The 25,367-nt window shown below is 48.8% G+C and overlaps 1 protein-coding gene across 1 annotated transcript in view; it reads right to left on the minus strand.

Annotated features, from left to right (window-relative positions):
• Positions 1-25,367, minus strand: part of KSR2 (kinase suppressor of ras 2) — a gene marked incomplete at both ends in the record, with an annotated part of 327,481 nt that overhangs the window by 249,981 nt on the left and 52,133 nt on the right. The gene's annotated exons all lie outside the window — the stretch shown is intronic.

Consider the following 25,367-nt stretch of genomic DNA (forward strand, 5'->3'; position numbering starts at 1 on the left):
CAGGGAAGTCAGCTGCTCTGTGTGGTGACAGACACCACTTTAACCCCGCATGGATGCTTTCCCCCAACGATTCCATGTCTAGAAACTCATCCAATGGCACCCGTCTTTTGAAAAGTAACTGTGACCAAGGATATTGTTTTACAGTTCTGCCAGCAAGAGCAAAGAACTGCCAACACCCAGGGAACCCACTGCCACACTTATCACCATCACCGTGAAGCAGCCATACACAGGAACCCCAGACCCCAGCTCCTGGGGCAATGAGTCGCACATGACTGAACTCGGGGTCCGGAACTTTGCGGGAGGGTAAACATTTCTGAATGCACAACGGCCAAAAATTAATTCAAAATCTAACAGGTAAGACTCTCAGGTGCTCCTAACCAAGCTCAGGAGTGTCACCCCTGTGAATTCTCTGCAGCCTTGGTCTGGACACACAAGTGCACTTTATCCTGAGCGTGCTGTCACACCAACAGCAGTGAACCTTGCTCAGCCCCCCTCAGCTCGCACTGAGACCACTGCGTGGGGACAGCGGCATCTCACTGTACGTCCGAGGTTCTCTGCACTTAGAGAACCATCGTGGTATAATTGCAGAGAACGAGAGACTTCTAATGTCTTCCTCTTGTGGCTCCTCGGTGTGCGAGTGTCAGATTACTACAGCCCTGGAGCCATCATGTGAGAAGGCGTCGATAAAAACCAACAACAGAAGGCAAAACACACTGTTTGAGTTGTTGTCTTGGGTCTTTATCTCATTTTTAAAAATCACAAACTCTGCCTTTCAGAAGTGGTCCTTGGTATGTCTCTACCAGCTTGTGCTCCGTTCTTACGCAAAGCGTTGTTCTCGGCACTGAAAATTAAAAACCCAAAATACGAATCGGCTCTAAGAAACTGGGCAGACTCCCCCGACACACCCTGCAGTGTCCAATACCAGATGCTCAGTCAAGGCTTAGTTATTCGTGTAAAAATAAGTAAACACACACATCTCATTACTATGCACACCTGCTTTCATCTTTAATAAACGGTGACATCATATATATGCACATATATAATCACTTTAATATAACTTCCTTATAGCTCATCAGCAGTAATATTAGAATGGTTACACCTGCATACCCCAGTTGCATGAACATTTGTCCATATTGAGGTGGAGAAAGTTCCAGAAGCCCTTTTCTGGTCCCTCCAGACATTGCACACATATGGTGCATAGACCTACGTGGAGATAGAACACCCACCCATACACATCAAATAAAAATGAAAACTAAAATTTTGGAATCAAGAAGAAAAGGAAAAAGGGAGGCTGGGGGCATAGGTCAGGACAGCAGGGGTGCCCACTTAGCCCGTGTGCGGACCCAGGTTCCATCCTCAGCACCACGAACCCCTGCGTGACATACAGAACGCGCCTCCAGAGGCGTGGGAAGTGAGAGCAGGTTCCCCTTGTCGATATTGGTGTTGGCGGCTGTTCTGTCTCCGCCTCTGTACTGATGTGCGCCCCCTGCAGGCACTGCGGGGAACGCACAGCAGTCTAACGTCTACGTTTGCCTTCGGAACATGCTAGAATAGTGGGTCGCGAGCTGTGAACGGGAACCTGGAGACAAGGGCAGGGCGTGGAGGACATTCCCCTTCGGCAAGTCCTGTCACTGTGTTACTATCCAGACACATGGTCCCAACATCTAGGTTCCCCGAATCCTCTCTTCTAAGACACCTACCACCCAGGTGTGTGCACAGGGCACACTCATGCAGCCAGTTTTGTTTTGTCTTTTAGTCTCGCTTGTTGTCCAGGCCAGAGACCGGAAGTTTGGACCCCCATGGCTCACATAAAACCTGGGTGCCTGCCTAGAATCCCAGCTCTCGGGAGTTGAAGACAGAGGATTCCCCAGGGCAAGCGGGTCAGCTGTGTGGGCGAGCTCTGGTTTGGCGGACTGCCTCCGTAAAGCGGAGAGAGAAGTCCCTCCACAGCATCCTCTGGCCTCCACGTGCATGTGTAACCCCCATCCACATGTGCCCACAAACGTGTGAGGCACACGTACCATGCACAGCACACACACGTACGGAAACTTAGATACGCTGACTGTCCTCCGTGACTGTTCTCATTGATTTGGGGATACAGAAGGTCTTTGCAGATTTATGATCGTCCTACTAACATGGGAGACAGCCCAGATAACAATCAGTACAAAGGGGCTCTCAGACTCTGAGAGTGTGTATGTGGTGCACGTGTGTGTGTGTACGCGTGCATGTGTGTACATGTGTACATATGGGAGTCTCTGTGTGTGTGCATGTGTGTTCAGACACGATCTTACTACTAAGACCAAGCTGGACTTAAATTCTTGACCCTCCTGCTTCAGCTTCCTGAGTTTGGGGATTACAGGCGTGTGTAGTGATGCCTGGCTTGAGAGTGTAATTTTCTTCATCTAACACACTGATTTATTTTATCTCTATGAAGGTGCTGCCGGCACGGGAGTGTGTGCATCAGATGTATCCAGAAGTCCTGAAGCAGCCGGAAGAGGGCATAAGGCCTCCTGGAGCTGGAGTCACCAATAGCCGGCATGTGGAGGCTGGGAACGAGAGAGCAGAGAGTTTCCGTATCTGCAGAGCCATCTTTCCAGACCACATGGTCAGAGCCAAGCGAGAAGAGAGCCGAGGGTCAGCCTGGGCATCCGTGCAAATCTTATGTATCGGCTTCTTACACAGCAAGAACACATTACCACGGAACAGTAAAGGCACGAGTGTCGAGTGTCCGGCTTGCAAGGCTTCTCCTTCCTGCCCTCACGGGAGCACAAAGCTTATTAGACCACACCCCTGCGTGGGGTGGGCGGGGCTCTTCCTGACTGACAGATTCTGAAGCCAGGAGCCACGCCCCTTCAGATAGGCCCCGGGATGGGAGCATTTAGAGGCACCCAGCTATCTGGCAAGAGTCATTAAGCGTCCGCTGAGTTTGATTGTTTTCTAGGCCAGCCTTACTCTGTCCATTTCATTTTCTACTGACTTTTTTTTAAATCGTATTTTATGAAAGAACTGCCCACAAAAAAATGTCGCACAAAAATCTGCCCCACAGAGGGTGTGCAAAGCAATAATTTAGCCTTGGGGTGACTATCAGCTCCTAATTTTAAGTGTATGGAAGAGCACTACGTCATGTCCCTACAGCTCGTACGAGGTCCTACGTTTGAGCCGTGTAGGCAAAAAGAAAAAAACAAAACAAACAAACAAATAAACAAAACCCCCACTGTAATAGTAACTAAATCCTTCAACATCGCTAAATTAGTTTTTAAATGGTTCCTGATATGTGTCTTCTTTTGAACGTGTCGGCACGCTGATGCAGGGTCCCATTATTGGGACTTGTATTGCAAATGAAGAAATGAAGGCTGGGGTGCTGGACTCCCATGCCAAAGTCACACAGAAATGGCAGGGCAGGGATCCGAACTCGGGGCACCTAATGCTTACTCTCAGGGCCTCCTCTCCTCGCCTCTCCACTGAAACAGACCCATGGTAGGAGCCTCTGGTGGATTCGCCCCGCCCAGTGGCCTCATCCTACCTGGTGGCCTAGTTGAATTTTAGGTCATCCTCAATTCAAGTCCTCGCAGAGCTAATGTGGGAAAACTAGTGTAAAGGGTCCACCTTCAAATTACAGCAAGGCTGGTCCAAGTGCACCCCACCCTCTGTAGCGCTGCAAGAGTCACAGGCACCTGTCCAAGCCTGGCTACGATGTGCAGGGATCCTCCGGTGCAATTCTCCATCTGCACACCAGAGGGCAGCCTGGCACCTCACACAACAAATAGAAATTGTCTACAGGCCCGGACTCCAACCAAGCATCCCCCGCACTTTATTACTGCATTCCGCATTAGCATGATGGTACGTTTAACAGCACACACACACACACACACACACACACACAAATTAAAAGCCAAGACATGTGACAGCTCTAAAAATAACCATGTCTGAAATCCCTAATGGGAAGCAGGAAACTTTTCACTCGAATCTAAACTAAGACAAACTGCAGAGACCTGTAGGAAACACACAGGGGGGTTGGTTTGCTCCTGAACAAAGCCATCGCTTCTGGGCACTTCTCAAAAAAATAAAAAGAGGAGTCTGGAAAACTAGGGAGGGTGCAGGGAACACTGGCGAGGGGTGTGCCCTGGATCCTCTAGGCCTGTGTGAACTTCCCAGCCAGCCTGTACTGGGACTCGTTTCCCATCCCGTGGTACATGCGGGACAGCTACATGCAGCCAGCCCAGCCTGCAGGCAGCACAGAACTGCTCACCGGGCTGAACATTCCATTCCTGCAGCCTCTGTCTGAAACCACAGGGTCTGACTTTGCTCCTACCATCTGGAAGCTACATGACCCTCCACCCTGCGGAGTTCTCCCTTCCAGACTAGGCCCACCCAGTTACAAGAGCACACGCAAACACACACACACACACACATACACACACACACACTCACACGCACGCACGAGCACACACACCCATGTCCTTATCACAGATGATCTTGTTTACTGGTTTCCATGGTTACGCCTCCCCACCACCACACCCCCACCAGCCCCGTGTGCTCGAAGCAGCGGTTCTCCGCCTGTGTTCCCTGGCATTTAAACAAACGCACATCACTGGAAACGGCCACCAGACCTCCAGAAATGAAACCCTGAGTCCTTTCCCAAGGTACAGCCTGGGCAGGACAGGCAGGATCCCTGGCTGGGCAGCCAAGGCTGTCAAATCCGCCAGGATAATGAAATCCGCTGCAACCAGAAGCCTAAGGCCGTCCTGCGGTTGCCAGGGCGACCATTGTCATAACACCCCTGCGCGAGGGGCCAGCTGACAGGGGAGAGAACTATCTGACTGAGAAGGTTTCAAACAACGGGGCCTATTGCATCTAGAGGCCAGTTTCCTGCTGAGGCAAGCCCTGGGTCTGCTGCCCCGCCTGGAGCCCAAGGCAGGGGGCAGCCTGGGTTCAGTCAGGGTCAGCCAAGGGATGGAACATCCCATGCCCACTGGTTTGTGCTGAGCTGATGGCTAATCTCCCTCTCTCTCTCTCTCTCTCTCTCTCTCTCTCTCTCTCTCTCTCTCCCTCCCTCCCTCCCTCTCTCTCAATCTCTCTTTCTCTCTCTCTCTGAGATTCTTTTGAGGGAGAATATATATATATATATATATATATATATATATATATATATATATATATATATATATATACACACACACACATACACACACACACACACACACACATATATGCCCATGGAGTCCAGAAGAGGTCACTGAATCCCCTGGAGCTGGAGTTGAAGGCAACAGTCGATATGGATTCCAGGAATAGGACACAGGCAATCTGCCCTCTTAACCACAAAGTCCCAACTTTGTCTCTTCTTTACTCTTACTGTTAAGGAACATTACAAAGAGCCAAAGTTTCACAGTGTAGACACTCGGCCCCCAGTATTTCTGCCACAAACATCATTAGACTCTTAATATTTTTTTTGACAGGTCTCATGTAGCCCAGGCTGGCCTCAAACTCACTGTCTAGCCAAGGGTGATGCTGAACTCTGGATCCTCCTGAAGGTTTAGATGTACGGACCACCTCACCCCGCCAGACAAGTGCTCTACCCACTGAGCTACACCCCCACCTCAATGTTATCATGACATTAACATTTATGTTATAACAACTTGCTGTCATGGTATGGTTATGTTTATAATGTAATATAGACATATATCCGTGAATTTGAAAGATAACCGTATCTATGTTGTATTTGTAGTCAAATCGACACTTGTTGATTTTTACACATTTGCTGTGTCTACTAGTCTATTGACAACCATGCTATTAATTCATCAGCTATTATTTAATAATCTAGTCATGGTTGAATTCATAGCTATAGGGCTTGCTGTGTGCCAGGCATTTGGATAAACACCAAATCTGATTGCCATCCCACGTACCTTAAAGGTCAAGGGAAGAGAGCAGAGGCCCAGAGAAACCACTAACCATGAGCCTAGTGACTGGACAAAGCTGCCCCAAGCCTGTCCTGTCCCTGAGTTCAAAGTTGTCAGAGTCTGCTTGCTAGAAAAGCGCCTGGGGATCTTGTTAAAAATAGATGCGTGAAGCCCCTGCTGGGATCCACTCCAAGCCCCCGGGACTTCGGGGACCAGGGGCTTCTCTTTCCAGCTAAACAAGGTCCCCAGACAGTTGGGAAAGGAGAAGCTCAGCAAAGCCGAGTTTGACTTCAGTGTCCTAGAAGAGCCTGCCTGTCTTCAATGCATGCAGACACACACACACACACACACACACACACACACACACACACACACACAAAGAGAGAGGGGGGAGATAGGGAGGGAGGGAGGAAGGGAGGGAGGGAGGGAGGGGGAGGGAGAGGCTGAGGCTTAGGGGAGGTGAGGAGACAGCACCCACAGTCAGTCATCCCAGAAGGCACAGGTACAGGGTTGGGAAGAATAAAAAGACAATCTTAACCTGTGTCTGTCCTGCAAGCATTTCCAACTTTTCTGGAACAAGGAGGCACCTGACGTTTGTACTAGCTCCTCTCTGGGCCAGCACGGGCGTCAGGGGAGCTGATACATTACCTAATCCATTCAACTTCAAAAAAAGACCCAGCCTAAATTTTACCTAAGTTGAATCCAATTTCAGTTTGCTTGGTAGAAATGACCTCCTGCCCGCTCTATCCCCCGGACGCACGCTGTAATTCTGTCCCTCCTAACCGGTTCACCATGGGCCATGTGTAAGGAAGATGCACCCTGATGTGCCTCTGTCCTGGACTATACAACTGAGAAGGGCAGTGTAGTAGAAAGTAAAAGGAGAAAGGAACCGGCCTGTGGGCGGGTGTTATACTGAGTGGTTTCCGGCCTGGGGTAGGGCAGGGTATTTGCCTGTAACCCTGGGCAAATCCTAGGTTGGGAGCCAGAACGTAGTAACAGTTAAAAGCATCTGGGGAAGGTGTGGCCCGCCCCCCAAGCAATCTACAGCCTTACCAACCATTTACAAAGACAGAAAAGGTGTGGGGGGGTGCGTGGATGTAATCCTAAGACTGGAGAGGCTGAGACAGGAGGACCATGCGTTTAAGGTCAGCCTGGGCTATACTGTGAGATTCTGTCTCAAAAGTCGACTGGGTAGGGGGCTGGAGAGATGGTTTGGTGGTTAAGAGCGCTGACTGCTCTTCCAGAGGTCCTGAGTTCAATTCCCAGCAACCACATGGTGGCTCATTGCTGTATATAACGAGATCTGGTGCCCTCCTCTGCCCTGCTGGCATACGAGCAGGCAGAACACTGTATACATAGTAAATCTTAAAATAAAAAACAAAACATAACTACCGGATAAAGACCACAACGACCTAGAATACACGTAATGTACTGAAAGCCAGCCACACCGGAGCAGTGGCTAAGAAGCTTCTCGGCAGAACCTGGATACATGTTCTGTTTGGTACCACACTGCTCAAGACATTCACAGCTTATCACTGTCCACGACTGTGACGGCAAACTTAAACTTAAGTCACAGATGTGACAATCAACATAGTGAATAGGCATATTATCTTAGCACACTTGATCCCTCCAAAAGATCTTTACAGGGACGGAGAAATGGCTCAGGGGTTAATATCACTTACTGCTCTTGCGGAAGAGCTGGGTTTGACTCTCAACACCCGTGGTGGTTGTTCAGTACTGCCTGGACTCCAGTTTCGGGGGTAACTGCGCCCTCTTCTGGCCTCCATGGATACCCGCTTACATGTGGTGCGCATAAGCTCATACGGGCACACAGCTGTACTTCTACACACATACATTTTTAAAAAGCAAGTAAAAAAAAAAAATCCAACTCGAATCCTTGCTGAAATCTCTGATCACTGTTCACGGATACAATGAGGGAATTCAGCACCCTCAAATAACCTAAACACTTCCTCAGGATTTGGCTTTAATTGGGTGACATGAAGCCAAGGCCCTCATTAAAATGATATCTTAGACTCAGTCAAGACCGGGATGCATTATACACATCAAAGATCATGAAACCCATCAGTCATGTCTGAATTAAACAGTTTGTATATTTGAGGCGATTCTTTTATATTCTTCGGACCCAACAGAATGTAGCAAGATTGACGCAAGCTCTCCAACTCTGGCTCGAAGTTATCACAGCCGACTTAGACACCCGATTTCAGTTCAAACTGACCTCAGTTTAGGTATGGCCTCACCAAAAAGTTCAGCATACTTAGGGAGCTGTTTTATATTTTAATTTTCCTAGTGTTTGAGAATGAACCCAGGTCTTGTGCACATTAGCACAGTGCTGAACCACTGAGTCACGTGTCCAGCTTATCAGTGTGATTGCTCACTTTCTCAGCGCGTGTGTGTGGGCACACGTGCTCGAACACTCTACCACACTCAGATAGAGTGGGTCAGTTCTTGTCTTTCACCATGTGGGTCCTGGGAATCAAACCCACATCACTGAGCTTGACCGCAATCGCCTTTACTCAATGATCCATCTCACAGGCACCCGTCCAAGTTATTTCCTAAAGTAGCTGTGGGTTACGTACACAGTTGAGAGTCTTGTCAATCGATAATCGGGGTGTTTAAATTTTCCATACATTGAATTTTCCATACATCAATTAGTTAAGGACCAGATTGGGACTCTAACTTCTGCCTCATAAATCTCACATATAAGCTAAATATTTCAGAGACAAAGGTACAGTTGGGAATGATTTTTATCAAGTAGACAATAGAGTCACTGAAAAGAACTTCACCATGTCCTTGATGTTTTTATTATTTAATATTATTTATCGAGCGAGAGGATGCATTGAAGAGAGCCATGTGGTGGCCAGAGGCCACCTCATGGGAGTCAGTCTGTCCTTCCACTATTTGGGATCTGGGGATTCCGCTAGGCTCATTGGGCTTTGCAGAAAGCAACTCCCCCACCTCTGCCTTTTTTTGCCTGCCCCAACCTTGCCCTCTGACTGCTCAGGCAAAGAAAGACTACAGAAGAAACTAAGAGCCATGTACCGGGTTCAAGGCTCCAGGGGGAGGAGTCTATGGTTTAAATGATCCACGCGGCCTCTCAGAGACGTGGCTCTCTCTGTTATGTGGGGCCTATGTAAACGCAGGTTAAAAATAATGCTATACCCAAGAGTTACATCCAGCTCCAGACATCGAAGACTGTCAGTTCCATAACTGGAGAAGAGCAAAACATCCCTTAGGAGTTTTTTATCTGGGTCTCGGCTATTGCTGGGCAAGAGACTCATCCCAGAGCTCGGGACTTGGAATTTTAGCCCTAGGGACAAGGTCAGCAGCAAACAGAGCAGTGAGAGGCTGGCCTGGAACATGAGCCTATTGTGGAGTCACCACAGAACACATGAGGCCCTACAACCAGAAGAGTTTCATTTGTGATGTGCTCGGGATACCAGGGACCCTGTCAGGCTCTGACTCAAGCCAGCCAATGGGACCATGGTCAGCCAAGCACCTCAGCCTACTGGGCCAATGGAACATTCTAGAATGATGGCTATGGTCTATCTAATCTGTGGTGCTCAACAGGGTAGCCACACATGGCTATGGAGTATTTGAAATAGGGGTGGGTTGTACGGCCAAGAAGCTGAGTTTAAGGTTGTGTTTAGTACGAATTAATTTAGTTTCAGTGAGCTGCGTGCAGCAATGGCTGCTATATTGGATAGTACGGACACAGCCCTTTCTCCACGGTGGTCATTTCTATTGTCTAAACTGTACCTGCCTCTCCCAACCTTATGGGTATTGTGGTAGTCTGAGTGAGAATGCACTCAGTTGCTTGAATAGTTGGCGGAACTGTTTGGGAAGGATTGGAAGGTGTGGCCTTGTTGGAGAAGGTGTGCCACTGGGAATCAGCTTTGAGGGAGTTGTGACCTTGTATGTCACTGGGGCCAGCGACCTTGAGGTTTCAAAAGCTCAAACCACTTCCAGTCTCCTTCTCCCTCTCCCTCTCCCTCTCCCTCTCTCTCTCTCTCTCTCTCTCTCTCCCTCTCTCTCTCTCTCTCTCTGCCTTCTGCTTGTGGATCAACACATTAGCTCCAGCTCCTCCAGTGCTATGCTTACCTGGTGTTATGTTCCCCACCATAATCACTATGGACTCTTGCTCTCTGAAATGGTGAACCCCAAATTTTATGCTTTCATTTATAAGTTGCTTTGGTCATAGCATTTTGTCACAGCAACAGAGAAATGACTGATGGGGACAGACAGGAAGGGTGGGCAGGGATAACTATAGTCGATGAGGGTTTGGCAAGTCCTAAGTTGTCATATAGACATAAGCATGTCAATGTTGGCATGTCTTCTGTCCCTCTGGCCCCTAGCATGGAGGCTGACACATAGTAGGTGCTTAATAGTTATTTACCGAATGAGGAAAGAAGGAAGGAAAATGAACGACTCTCTGAAACTCTCTTCCTCAGTCTTTCCTTACACCAGCGCTTCTCAATGTGATGTCCCCAGACCAGGGGTACCATGATGCATTGGAAACTGTTAGGCACACTGAGTGGGACCCTGGGAGTAACCACTGTCACCACCTTTGACCTCCGGCTCACCCCTCAAGTAGTAGGTCAAATTCTCTCCATCTTTCTTCCTCACACCAAAGTATGATCCATCACACCCAACTCCAAAAATACCATAGGTTCTCTTGGTTGTTTTCATCTTGAGAAAGAGTCTCATGTAGGTCAGGTTAGCCCAGAGCTTTCTATACTGAAGTGAGGCTGGCTGTGATTTCCAGATCCTCCTGCCTCCACTTCCCAAGTGAGTGGCTCCACGCCCGCTTAAGTGCACTGTGTGCCCCGGGCCAGTGAAACATGTTCCTCCTGTTAGAAACTCTTCTATTCCATCTTAATTCACCAGCAGCTGCTATGGGGGCAGAAACTTCCTGCCTTCTTCCCCTTCTTCATCTTTTTTGGCTTCTTCCCCTTCTTTCCCTTCTTCCCCTTCTTCATCTTTTTTGGCTTCTTCCCCTTCTTTCCCTTCTTCCCCTTCTTCATCTTTTTTGGCTTCTTCCCCTTCTTTCCCTTCTTCCCCTTCTTTCCCTTCTTCCCCTTCTTTCCCCTTCTTCCCCTTCTTTCCCTTCTTCGCCTTCCTTCCCTTCTTCCCCTTCTTCCCCTTCTTTCCCTTCTTTCCCCTTCTTCCCCTTTTTTCCCTTCTTCCCCTTCTTCCCCTTTTTTCCCTTCTTCCCCTTCTTTCCCTTCTTCCCCTTCTTTCCCTTCTTTCCCTTCTTCCCCTTCTTTCCCTTCTTCCAAGCAAGGAACTAGTAGAGAAGCAAGTTCATAAATGAATAAATGATGTTCAACAAGGTACAAATGAAGGCTCTCTCCACAGACAAAACCAAGGTGCCTGACTTATCCTGGGATGTCTGACCCAGACGCTGGGTGGCACGCTTCCTGTGAGAGCAGAAGGGGTTGGTGCCTGAACATACAAACAGCAGCTCCAGGAAGCTGGAACTAACCCATGCAGGGAGGGGCCAAGCAAGGTCAGAGCAAAGTATCCCTTCCACTGAGGAGAGAGAGAGGGAGACAGAGAGACAGAGAGAGATGGGGAGGAGGAGAGGGAGGGAGGGAGAGAGAGAATATATGTATCTGTGTGTGCATGTGTGCATATGTGTGTGTGTGTGTACACACATGCAGTGTATGTGCCTGTGTGTAGGTGTGTAGAAGCCTGAAGTTGACTGATACTTGGCATCTTCCTTGATCATGCTCCACCTTATTCCCTGATAAGGTCGCTCACCAACCTTGAGCTCACCAGTGAGGCTAGGCTGGCCTGCTAGTGAGCTCCGGGGATCTGCCCATAAGTTACACATGCTCCACACCCCACTCTGACACGGATGCTGGTGATCTGAACACAGGTGCTAATGTTTGTGCAGGAGGCACCCACTAAACCAGTTTCCTTCTTGTTAGGGTGTGTGTGTGTGTGTGTGTCAGGCCTCAAGCTTCAGTGTATAATAAAGGGTGTCCCTGAACCCTACATCTGGTCCCACGGGGCCTGGTTCACTTGTAGAGAAACTTGCCTGACAGTTCCCATTCAGATTAGTGCCAGAGGCAGAACAGAACCAAGCCCATTCGAATCCCAACATGAAGTCTCTATTCCCAGCCCTGTGTCTCCCCACACTCAGGTCACCTGGAAAAGTAAACCACCAACTCGAAGCAGAGACTCCAGGTTAACGCCCTGGCAGGGACAGACAGCTGGGCCCCAGGGACTTGTCACCTGGCTCCTCAGGGAGAGGAGGCCCAGGTGCACGGGAAGAACTCAGAACCCTGCAGCAACCTTAACAGTTGACGAAGGCCAAAGATTTCCACCCAAATCCCCACTCGGAGCAACCAGGCTCTGAGGAGAAGGTTACCATTGGTCCCTGGGGCTGAGATTTTCCATGTTTAGCTTCTACTCAGAGGAAAATTTTGTTAGAAAGTTTAAATGGTGTGACTATTTTTAAGTAATGAGGCCCGGGGGCCACGGTGTCGGCTCAGAGGAACGGGAGGCTAGAGTCTGATCTGCGGAGGCTGGAGATAAAGGCCACTCAGCGAGGGTCTGCTTCAGCTCAGCTCAGCGCTTCTCAGCGAGGGGCAACTGTGTCCCTGCAGGGGACAGCCGACAACTGGGTTATCGGGACTTGGGGACAAGGGATGCTTCTAGCATCTCCGAGTAGAGAGCAGAGATATAGCTAAGTGTCCCCCGGTATACAGGGCTGCCCCCCACAAACAATCAACTGGGCCTGGATGCCCAACCCAGGTCAGGATAACTCCTCTGGGCCAGCAGCTCTCAAACGCGAGCCTGAGCCGCAAGCCCCTGCAGCCTAAGAGAACATGGGTCACAGATCCCACCCACTGCGTGGTAGATTCGAGGAGGGGCCAGACTTTGAGCCTCTGTCAGTTTCCCCGGGGTTACGGGGGTTACAGTTTGGCATGCTGAAGGCTTGGCTCTCCAATCCTCTGCTCGGAGGCAGGGCTCCGAAAAGTGACCCGCAAAGCAAAGGCCTCTGCCTTTCTATGGACAGATCCATAGATTGTCGCCCCATCTTGGTGTGACAGCAAAGATGGCTGCCTCCAGCCAGGCCACGCCTCCTATTCTATGACTTCCCAGTTTGCGGGTTACACATTCAGGTGAGACACCGTGCACAGAAAAAGAAATGTTTTAAATACTTATTTAAAAAAAAAAAAATTAGCTTCCCGTGCTGGGTCACCCAATTGTCACAGATACTGCAAGACCCTGACCTAACATCAGCCTTCCCAGGTTCCTTCTGAGTAAAGACATCACTGAGAGTGGACGTCACACAAGTCCCTGCACTTCTTGTCCTCATGGACACCGGTCAACGTTAGCACGGTCTATGCCCTGAAGCACCCCAGGGTCAAGTTCAGCAATGGCGGCTTTGACCTCTCAACAGGACTTCGGATTCTGAAGAGAGCAGACACATCCTTAAAACACAGCTTCTGTCTCAGAACTATTGCTCCAGGGCTGGGGTCAAGCCCAGAGCTCCAAGCGCAGCGGGCAAGCGCTCTCAGAGAGAGCATCACTCTGAAGAGTGCTATGTGAAAAGGCTGTTTATCGAAGCATCCTACCCAGGCTCCCATGCCCAAAGTCCTGAATGTGGGGTCCCTTCTGTCTTTTACTTAGACCCACGCCTTGTCACCTGAAGTTCTTTGCATAATCATAAATTCTGATTTTTTTTTTTATTCCCACCTAAATCCACCCTGGGATGCTCCCTGCCACACTGGAGAACCGTAATGGAAACACACTGGGCTCCAGGGAGAGAGAGAAGGAACTCCGGAGCGGACTATTGCGACACACCAGCTTCTGTCTCAGAGGTTTCTGGAATCCCTTGCTGATGGGAGTTACCTCTGGGCCCTTTAGCAAACTTCAGGGAAAAAAGGGGGGGAGTTGTTCACAGGCAGGGAGAAAGACCGGAGCAAAGCAGGAGAAGAGAGACAGGTTAGGGGAGAGTCCCCAAACCCTTCACCATCCATCCGAGTGAGTGCACACTCCCTTCACCATCCATCCGAGTGAGTGCACACTTTCTTCACCATCCATCCAAGTGTGCACACTCCCTTAGGATGAGTGAACACCATCAACTCGGTACAGAATGGGGAAATCTTTATCTTCCTCGGCTCCCAAGAAACAGCTCATCTCTATTTTGTCTGTTTCTTCTTCCTTTAGAGTTTGCCCCCCCCCCCACTTTTTTCTCTCTCTCATCTCTCAGATTCTATCATCACAGGCAAATTTTAAACATTCCCAGGGCCTTTCCCCTCCATATTGGCTTCTAAAACAAGAATACACCAGGAGTCCCCAGACTTACTGGCTAACCTCCAAATCTGGCCCCTGACTTTTTTTTAATAAATAAAGTTTTATTGGCACACAGCCATATTCCTTTATTTCCATATTGTCTGAGGGATTCTTTTAGGCCAGAGCTGAGAAGTTGACACTGAACAGGATGGCTCAGGACACATCAACTATTCATTATACACCTCTTTACAGAAACATTTGTTAACCAGAGCTCGGAGAGGAAAAGAAATGAATCAGTTTTGTGGTAAGCTGCTTGTGAAGTGGATTTTTCTAGACAGTACTGTAGCTAAACTCCAGACTCTGGGCTGTGGCTGCCTTGTGCCCTACCTGGAAGTCAGCACGAGACGGACCACACAGCTGGACTCTCGGGGTTCACTGTACGAAGAAAATGAAATGCTTGCCGTACTTGGAGAGGAACTGAACATGTAAAACTACGGCAGCCTTTTCAAAGAGCCAACAAGTCCCCAAAGGCTCGGTGACGGAGGCTGGGTTATCTCACCTACAGATAAAGACCAACATCTATCCCTCCCTCCAGAATACACAGAATGCTGAGTGTACAGCCCAGGGCCATGCAGTGCTAGTCAGGTGGCTGTAGAAAGCCACATCCCCAGTCCATAAGGAATAATTCCTAAAGTTAAAAATCAACACCAAAAGTATCCATGGGACAGGATCTAAGTGCATCAACTTTCAGGCAGGGACTTTAAGGCGGACTAAGTTTGGGTCGGTGACTATCTTTACATAAAACATTCTTTTTATTGTTTTTGTGGTCCTTTGACATTTACTGGGTGTTTAAATATTGCATGAAAGTATTTCCTATTAAAGCGTTGCATATGGCAAGTTTGCTGGCACACACCCATCACCTGGCACCTGAGAAGGGCCAGGAAAACAGTGACGTCAGGCAAGCCTGAGCCACACAGTGAGACGCTTTCCTCAGTGGCTCTGAATGTTTCCCCCTCAGCTTTGTGTGCAACGGGGTCCCGGGGTCTGACCCTCCCCCCACTACAGAGCCCAAGAGGAAGTCTATTAGCCATCGCACAAGAAAATTCTCCCACCAGCCCAGTGGGTTTAAAACCCACTGTGCGTGTGACTCAGCCTGGGGGATTTAAACTAATAATGACATTGTTGTTCTGACTGAAGCGAAGTGGAGGCTTCACTTGGTGGTTTGTTTTGTTGTTGTTATTGTTGTTTGGGTTTTTTTTTTTTTAGGGGTCCAGACTGCTTCACACATACTATAATACAAAAGACAGACAATGGGGTTGCTGACGTGGCTTAGAAGGTAAAGAGCTTGCTGCCAAGCCTGACAAAAATGAATTCAATCCCCCAAAACCCACAAGGTGGAAAAAGAGAATTAACCCCTGCAAGTTGCCCTCTTACCTCCACACACGCACACGCCACCCCTGGTGAATAAATCAGTGTAATACACAAAGGTAATAACAAGCGTCAGCAAGAGTGCTCAGGATTTGAGTCCCCTTACACTGCAGCCCAGGGTAGCCGAGGGTCCAGGCAAACAGATGTACGTGCTGGCATGGCCCAACAATGGAATATTATTCAGCCAGGAAAAGTAACAGACTACTAACGTGCCCGACATTATGAATAAAGGCACACTGAGTGAAAGAAACACATGTGGCATGATCCCGTCGAAAAGAAATGTCCAAACCATTAAAGGGGCCAGTGAGATGGCTCAGTGGGTAAAGGAGCTTGCTGCCAAAGATCTGTATCTGCAATCTGCATGGCTAAAGGAAAAAACAGAATCTTCAGACCTCTATGCATACCCTAAGGTATATACACAGAAACACACATGCAAGTACACACACTCATGCACACACACACAGGGAGTGGTAGCTAAGGGGTAAGGAGTGACTTTGGGATAATAAAAGTTGCATGGCCTTGTAGGGGTGATTTTTAAAACAAACAAACAAAAAACCAAATTGGCCTCTATAGTTTAAAAGGGCGAATTTTGATAAACATAGTGGGACATGCCCATAATTGCAGCACACTTAAGAGGCCAAGACAGGAGGATCATGACTTCGGTCTAACCTGGGCTACAGAGAGAAACACCATCTCAATAAGAGGAGGCGGGGACGACTCCAGCATCCAGCAAGGACTCTGTGGTCTCCACCTGATTACATGGGTGGGCTGGCAGTCACCGGCCTCATAGCTCAAAACTCCTCGGGGATTACGGATGGGCAGAGCTTGGCAGGTCATTGCTGTCCTAAGCATGGCTGTGACCTTCTCCACGTAAGCGGGAGGCAGCAGGGCGGAGGCTGTGCGTGGCCCTCTCTACCCAAGTTAGCGGGAAGGGGCTGAGTTTGGGGAGGAGCCACGCCCATGGGCCCAGAGCTGAGCCTGGGGGAGGAGCCAAGCTCACACTTCTGCCATTTTAACATCTCTGTGGCGCCAGGTCCGAGCCACATTATCCAGAACACGGGCTGTGGCGGGGCTAAATTTACTAATGCAGGCACTGAAGCCAAGGAAAAACATGGCTGACCAGAAAAGCCCTGCTCACCGCAGGCTGTTTTAAAGGGCGAGGGCTGCCTCCCCAGACCCCATGATGCTCCTATCTCTGCTTCTTTGAAGAGAGAGGCAAATGCTGGCCCTCAGCAGCCTGCATGATCAGGAGGCATACATGAAAGGCGGCCCACACCAGCTCTGCACTGTCCAGAAATACAATCGCCCTTCAGCTGCTGCCTCCTGCCATGCCGGGGCAAGCCCACATCCGGGTTTCTTCATGTTTTCAGAAGGCTCTTCAGAGCCCGGCTCAATACACGTGCGTCTGGGGTGGCGATGGCCTTCCGTGGGGAGGAAAAATCCTCTCCCCTGTGGAAATCCCCTTTGATATAAAAATAAGTGCTGGCTGGCTGGTTTCCCTGTTTGAGGATGTGAGCTGGTTGGCTACGGTACTAGACCTCTGTGATGCTGACGTCACAAAGATGCTGACACGGGAAGGCTGGAGTTTAAGCGCCGAGGCGATGTTCTACAACCCAAAGGTATCTATTTGCTGCCGAAGCGGCTGGAAGTACTGATTTCTCTTTAGGTCTCCAATGAAAACGCTTGGCATACCGCTGCTAAAGAACAAAACCACTCCCCACGAGGGCTGGCAGGTATGTGTGTGTGTGTGTGTGTGTGTGTGTGTGTGTGTTGTGTGTGTGCATGTGTGTGCCTACATTCCATTTGAAATGTCACTCATGGTGACTGTAAAACCAAGTACCCCACTAGGATTCACCCCACCCAGCAACTTCCTTCCTGATCTCTGGGAACCAGAAAGTTCAAAGGAGCTTCAGAGAGGGCTGGGATGTAGCTCACTTGGAAGAGCACTTACCAAGCCAGCATGCATGAAGCCCTAGGTTCTATCCCCAAGTGCTGCACAAATCTACCATGATGGTATATGTCTCTAACGTAGCACTTAGTAGGTCGGTTAGTAGGTAGAGGTAGGAACCTTGGAAGTTCAGAAGTTCAAGGTCATCCTCAGCTATACAGTGAGTTAGGGGCTAGCCTGAGCTACATGACAATCCTCAGCTATACAGTGAGTTAGGGGCTAGCCTGAGCTACATGACACCATGTTACAAAACAGAGACAGGCATGATGGAGTCACACACACTCTTATACACATACACTCACACATACATATAGACTCACACACACACACACACACACATATACTGACTCACACATATACACACATACAGACTCACACATATACACACACATAGACTCACACATATACACACATACAGACTCACACACACACATATACACAGAGAGAAGGGAAGGATGAAGGGAGAAATGGAGGGAGGGAGGAGGGAGGGAGGAGGGAGGGAGGGAGACAGAGAGCCCAGTACACTTCATGCCACTAAACAGCCTCCCTGAATAAATGCGATCACACTTCAAAAGTCCTCAAATTCAAGAAGCAACTGGAGACCGCTTCTTTTGCTCTTTCTTTAAGAAAATACAGGAGAATTCGCAGGCTGCTTGGTCGTCTTGTTTTTGTTTGGGTGAGCATAGAGTAAACCCCTGCCTGAAGCAGCAAACAGAGCAAGGTGATTCCAGAAGAGCCCCCTTCTGTTCCAGCTGGGGGTTAAAGTCTCTCTCCTTTATACATCCTTGGCTCACACTAGCTCAACAGCTATTAGGTATGTGTGTGTGTGCATTCAAGTATGTATATACAGGGACACACTTGAGTGCACACACCTGAGAAGGTCAACATCAGACATCCTCAGGTGTCACCACCACCACCCCCCATCCTGGTCTGCAACTGCCAAGATGCTAGGTCACTGAGCCTCAGGGCTCCAGCTGTCTCAGCCTCCCCAGTCCTGAGACAGCAAGCCTGCATCTCTCCATGCCTGGGGCATTGCTTACTAGACTCGTGGGGGCTCACAGAGACTGAAGCGACCATCAGGAAGCCTGCGTGATCTGACCTGGGCCCTCTGCATTCATGTGATGGTTAGAGAGCTTCGTCTTCTTGTGAGACTCCTGAGGGCAGGAGCAGGTGTGTCTCTGATTCTTTTGCCTGCTCTTGGGACCCTTTTCTTTCTACCGTGTGACCTTTTTTTCGGCCTTGAGATTAGGGGAGTTACCTAGTCTTACTGTAACTTTTTATGGCATGTTGGGTTATTAATTGCTGGGAGGCCATTTTTTCTGAAGGGAGATGGTGCAGGAGAGGATCTGGGGAAGAGTGAAGGGGGCAAGGGACTGGGAAGAGAAGAGGAGGAAAAACTGCAGTTGGAATGTAATTTGTAAAAGAATAGATAGATAGATAGATAGATAGATAGATAGATAGATAGATAGATGGATGATAGATTGATAGATGATTGATAGATTATAGGTAGATGATAGATAGATAGATAAATGATAGATTGATAGATTGATAGATTATAGGTAAATGATAGATAGATAGATAGATAGAGGATAGATGACAGATTGATAGAGGATAGATGATAGATAGATGATGACAGATTGATAGAGGATAGATGATAGATAGATGATAGATAGATAGATAGATAGATAGATAGATAGATAGAGAATAGCAAGACTGTATGTCAGCCCTTCATTCCATACCTGTGGAAAAGACATGGCAGCAGAAGAAGGTGGGAGATTGCATCTCAGACACACACAGGAAGCAGAGAGCATGGACTGGGAATAGGGCAAGAGTATAAACTCTTAAAGCCTACCCCCAGTGGCATATTTCCTCTACCAAGGCTCCTAATTGACAGACTCCAGAACTTTTCCCCAAACAGCATCATTAACTGGGGACCCAGAGTTTAAATGAGCCTATGAGGACATTTCTCATTCAAACCACCACAGCTGGAGAAGAAAACAAGTGTTTTCTGAGAACCAAACACATCTGAAAGGGAGACGTTTTACAATTCCATCTCCCAGTCATTAATGGCTATAAATTAAACTGGTATGTGACAGACACTAAACATAACTTTTTTAAAAGGTCAGAATTCTCTATCCCCACATTGAACAACCAGCTACTCTCTTCCCCCCACTTAGGAACACAAATCAAGAGAGAAACCATAAAGTCCATGAGAAGCTGGAGTCTTCACAAAATGAGAGCATCTGTACAGAAGTTTCTGTACCGTACGGAGCAGAAGTCTACTGGCCCCAGGACCTTCCCCTCCGGCAGCCCTCCCCGCAGCAGCTCTCAGATTGGCGAGAAAGACACCCCAGACAGGCTTGCAGAAGCAGTGCACCATGTTGTGAACACGGAAAGAGCCACACAGGAGCTGCCAGAGGTGACCCCTGGTAACCCAGGACAGGAGGCTGGCCTCCAGTGAGAGTTAAAGGAAGTTGGGGTTCCGTGTGAGAAAGCTTCTGGAAATGAATTCTACCAAGCAACTTTAATAAGCATCTATCCCACACAGACCTGGCTTCAGCTGAAAACACAGCCCAGCCAGTGGGGACTGCAGCCATGTGAGGTGTTGGCAGAGGACCCAGCCAGTTCTGCCTGTGCTCCTGACCCCTGAGACCATGGAATCACAAAGCACGATGTTTGGGAGCTGCCAAGATCAATTGTCTGAGACAGATAGTAAAGGGCACTTGATTGCTCCCCCAGAGGCTTGCTGACTCTCCCCAAAGTCCAACACAAAAGCTACTGGTCCTTCCTTACTCCGTACAAAAGGAAAAACGTATAATTTTTCTAGACTGTAGCTCAAACATGAGACTAACCAAGTCTTCAGGATAAGGATCTGCCATTTGACAGCCCCCTAACCACACCCAGATAAGCTGTGATCATGCATGAGCACAAAGCAGAAACTCCGGGGGTAGAGTAATTTCCCAGCATGCACAAGGCCCCCAGATTCAATCCTCATGGCCACCGGAAATCATAATAATACTAACTGTATGAATATATCAAAATAAAGAAGAAACCCAAGCAAGCAGATAGGACATTTTTGCGAAAATGACCGTCAATATTCACTGAAGATGTGTGTGCCAGACACAGGACTAGGAACTTCAAACAGGTGAAGAGATGGCTGTGTCTCTAGGATGTCACACAGGCAAGTTCACCTGCCACCTATCACTCCTTGCTTGCTATCCTAGGAGTATCTGCATCATAACCACAACCTGTACTGAAGAATGCGTCCAGGTGGGGATGTGGGTCAGTAGGTAGACTGTCCCCCGGTATGCACAAAGCCCTAGGTCCGCCACACGAGCCAGAAAGGAGAATCCGATCATCAAAGTCAATTGGTCAAGGTCATCATCCACCGCACAGTGACTCGGAGGCCAGGCTAAGCCACGTGAGAACCTCTCGCTATATCCTGCACAGCTTGGTCCTGGAAACCAAGGTCTGGTGGGGTGAGGGATGAGGAAAAGACAGACACACAGACACACATACAGGAAAGCTGGGTTTGGGTGGGCTGTGTTTGCATAGGCTACGCAATCAGGAACACTCTTCCCATAGTATTATACACAGCTGGAGAAGGGGACAACCTGTCTCAGTAGGGGGGTCTCTGTTAGGGGGAATCTCAGTCTGGGTCTCAGTGGAAGGTCTTTGGGGAGGTCTCTGTGGGGGTCTCAGTGGGAGGTCTTTGGGGGTCTTTGTGGAGGTCTCTATGGGGAGACTTCATGAGTGGTCTCAGTTAGGGTCTCTGTGGGGGGTCTCAGTCTGGTTCTCAGTGAGAGGTCTTTGGGGGAGTTTCTGTGGGGGTGTCTCAGTCTGGGTCTTGGTGGGGGTCCTTGTGGGGGTCTCTGTGGGGTCACTGTGGGGATCTCAGTAGGGATTCTCAGTGGGGGTCTTGGGGGGTCTCAGGAGGGGGTCTCTGTGGGGGGTCTCAATGGGGTGCCTCTGTAAGGGTCTCAGTGGGGGTCTCTATAGGGGTGTCTCTGTAGAGGGGCAGTCAGGTTGCAACTATCAGGGAAGAGAAAGCTGTAGTATCTTGTTTTTGGGAGAACCAACATCTGCACTTGAGCCAGGCAGAGGAAGGCTTTGCCTCCCTGTTGCCATGAGGCTGAGACATAGGAGTCTGTGTCAATACTGTGCCTCGATAATGTGCCCAACATGTCAGGTCAAGTCCGGCAGACCTACGGCTCACTGCCAGGTGCAGATGGAGAAGTCGTTGAGTCAGCCAGGTAGGTCAAGGCTGCACAGATACCCGGCCCAGCAGACAGTCTACCCACCTCCAACTCGGCCATGCGGTTTTTGGCAAAGGCGGCACTTTTTGTCTCCGGAATGTTTGAGGACTCAGAAGCAAGCTGGGACCAAACATGGTTTCCTCTTTCCTAACTGAGAAATTCATCTCTCGTTCCAGAGACAACATTTTATAAATGTGCAGAGGGCCAGACAGCCTTCCTCTGACCTCAGACTGTAAGACTCTCAGACTTCCTCAGGGATCCTACCAATGACCCCGCTTTTCAGTCACAAATTTCTATCCCGGGCTGGGACTATAGTTCAGTGGCAGAGTGCTTGCCGAACATGTGAGAGGCACTGGGTTCAAATCCGAGCATCATAAGAAATTCAGTCATTCTAACTTCGTGGACAAATATTTCTGAGTGCATGATCAATCTTGAACCCAAGCTGAATGTTCTTTGTCAATTAAATACACTGACCAGGAAAGACCCAGAAAGGGTTGAAAAGACCCTGCAGGATTAACGTAAATGGACCCAAATTTTAAAATGTCTTGGCTAGGCACGGAGGTGCATATCTTTAATCCCAGCACTCGGGAGGCAGAGGCAGGCAGATTTCTTTGCTCAAGGCCATCCTGGTCTACAGACAAAGTTCTGGGGTAGCCAGGGCTACATAGGGAGACCCTGTCTTGAAAAAGAAATCACAATAAATTTATTTTTAAGTGCTGTCTCTGCTTGGCTGGGGAGATGGCTTAGCCGGTAAAATACCTGCCACACAAGTATGAGGACCTCTGTTCAATCCCCAGAATCCATTTTAAAACACCAGGTATTGACATATAAACCTGGAATCCCAATGCTGGGCAGACACAGATTTTGGGGGAGCCTAACCTACTTGGCCAGTGAGAGGCCCCATCTCACGGAAAGGGCAGGGACGTGGGGGGAGGCTGAAGAAATGGCTCAGCAGTTAAGAGCACTGGCTGCTCTTCCAGAGGTCCTGATTCAGTTCCCAGCACCCACAAGGCGGCTCACAACCATCTGTGACTCCAGTCTTTAGGGATATGTCGCCCTCTTCTGGTCTCCTTGGGTACTGCACACACTAGGAGCATAGACTTGCAGGCAAAACATTACAGAGAAAATAAAAATCCAAAGAAAGAAAGAAAATGAGAGGGGAGAAGGAGGGAGAGGGGAAGAGAGGGATAAATCGACAGGCCTAAGAAATGACATTTAAAGTTGACCTCTGGGCTCTATGTTTACTCAAACATGTACATTATCCCACATACATGTATGCACATGTGAACATGCACACAAACACACACATACAAATAAAAGCAAAAGTGTTTCTGCTCAGCCTGCCCCAGTATTTTACTGAAAGTTTCATCACAGATACACTGAACAATGAAATCTCTCTGGAGTCAAGTTGCTCTGATTCAAATCTGACTGCCTTTGACAAGCTGTGTGACTCTGGGTGAGTTCCTTAACCACTCTGAGCCACTAAGAGATAAGACAATTGCTTCATTGGATTGTGAGGCCACAGGAAGCCAATTCTTAGTTCACAGAATGGAGCTCGGAGCCTGGACCCAGCAAATCTTTGGCAATCAGAGACATGCTGATTCAGGTGAGAGTGTGGGCTTCATGTTTAACATGTACCAAGTTACTTTGGCCCAAGAAACTGGAACCATTTCCAGGGCTGGTGAGGATGTAAATTAATGCCACCATTATGAGTGTGGAGGATCCTTAAGAAATTAAAACCAGAGCTGTGTCACCATCCAGCCACACCAGCCCTGGGTATGCACACAAAGGAGTCCACGCACACCACAGATGCCTGGTCACCCATGTCTGCTGCAGCACTGCTCACAGTAGGTGGGGCAAGGAACCAGGCCACTGCCCATCAGTGGATGAGAAAATGTGGTATGCCTACGCACTGGAGTATTATTCAGCCATGAAGAAGAACAGAATTGTGGCATTTTCAAGGCAATGGACAAAATCAGGGAGGGGATCATGGTGTTATGTAAAATAAGGCCGACTTGGGGATGAGGAACAGGTATGTTGTCTCATGCATGGAATCTACAGGGAGTGAAAGGAATCAGTTAGGGATGTAGGTGGGGAAAGGTGTCATGAGAGGATGTCCACGCAATAGAGCACCTTACTTTGCCTCCAGCCTATTGAACTGTGGATCTTAATTAAAATGGCAGGTGTGAAAAGCACCACCGTCGGCTCCCAGTCCTGAGCTCTTATCCGCTTCCATGTGACAATAGTAAGTCTCTCTAGAACTCTGCAGCCAAGTGGGATCACGCAGCAAGGCAGTCAGCTCCACCCACTAAAGGGTTAGTGGGAGGGGCCTCAGAAAATCAAAGCCAGAGTGGCCCCAGTCACCCAATCCCTGAGTGTTCACACAAAGGAGTCTTATATGTCACTCGTGTCTTAAGAGCCTGGTGACAATCAGTACCAGGTTACAGAGTGGCCACAGTTGGTGAAGAAAAGCAGAGCCATGTCTAGGTGGATGTGAATCTCAGCTGGACAATGAGTACAAATTCAGCAAGAGCAGACCTTCAGGACTGCACAGAAGATGTTCTTATGAGGACGGTGTTTATGCTGCCAACAAGATGGCTCAGCCAGTAAAGGGGCTTGCCCATCAAGCCTGACAGCCTGAGTTCAATCTTTAGGACCCATCATGCTAGAAGGTAAGAGCCCACCCACTCCTGAAAGGTGTCCTCTGATCCTATGGTTGTGACACAGAGGTACTGTCTTAGGGTTTTCCTGCTGTGAGCAGACACCATGACCAAGGCAACTCTTATAAGAACAACATTTAATAGGGGCTGGCTTACAGGTTCAGAGATTCAGTCCATTCTCATCAAGAGGGAGCATGGCAGCATCCAGGCAGACATGGTGCAGGAGGAGAGAGTTCTATATTTTTATCTGTAGGCTGATAGCAGAATACTGACTTCCAGGTAGCTAGGATGAGGGTCTTAAAACCACACCCACAGTGGCACACCTACTCTAATAAGGCCACAACTCCTTCAACAAGGCCACGCCCTCTGATAGTGCCACTCCCTGGGCCAAGCATATACAAACCATCACAGGCACACAAACAAATAGGTACCCATAAACAAAGGAGATAATAAATGTGATCTTTTTTTTTTTTAAAACAGCTGGAGAGGCAGCTCAGTAGGTGATGGGAATTATCACACAAGCCTGGCAACTTGAGTTTGATTCTGAGAACCTATGTAAAGGCGGAAGGAGAAAACTGACCCCATGAAGTTGCCCTCTGACCTCCCACATGTGCCATATGGAGTGCCCACATCTCTCACATGCACATGCACGCACACATATAGCATGCGTAGACACACATCATCACAATAATACATAAAATGATGGATCAGTAGGTAGAGTGCTTGTTATGCAGGCATGAGGACCTGAGTCTGGATCTCTGGCATCCACATGGGAGCGAGGCATGGTGGTGGACCCATTTCTGTGGAGAGGAAGACAGGCAGATCCCTGGAGCTCACTAGCCAGACCAAACGGCAAGCTCTGGTTCAACGAGAGACACCATCACCCACTCCCTCAAAACACAAGGTGAAC

The sequence above is a fragment of the Micromys minutus genome, assembly GCF_963924665.1.
Source record: "Micromys minutus genome assembly, chromosome: 29".
NCBI lineage: Eukaryota > Metazoa > Chordata > Mammalia > Rodentia > Muridae > Micromys > Micromys minutus.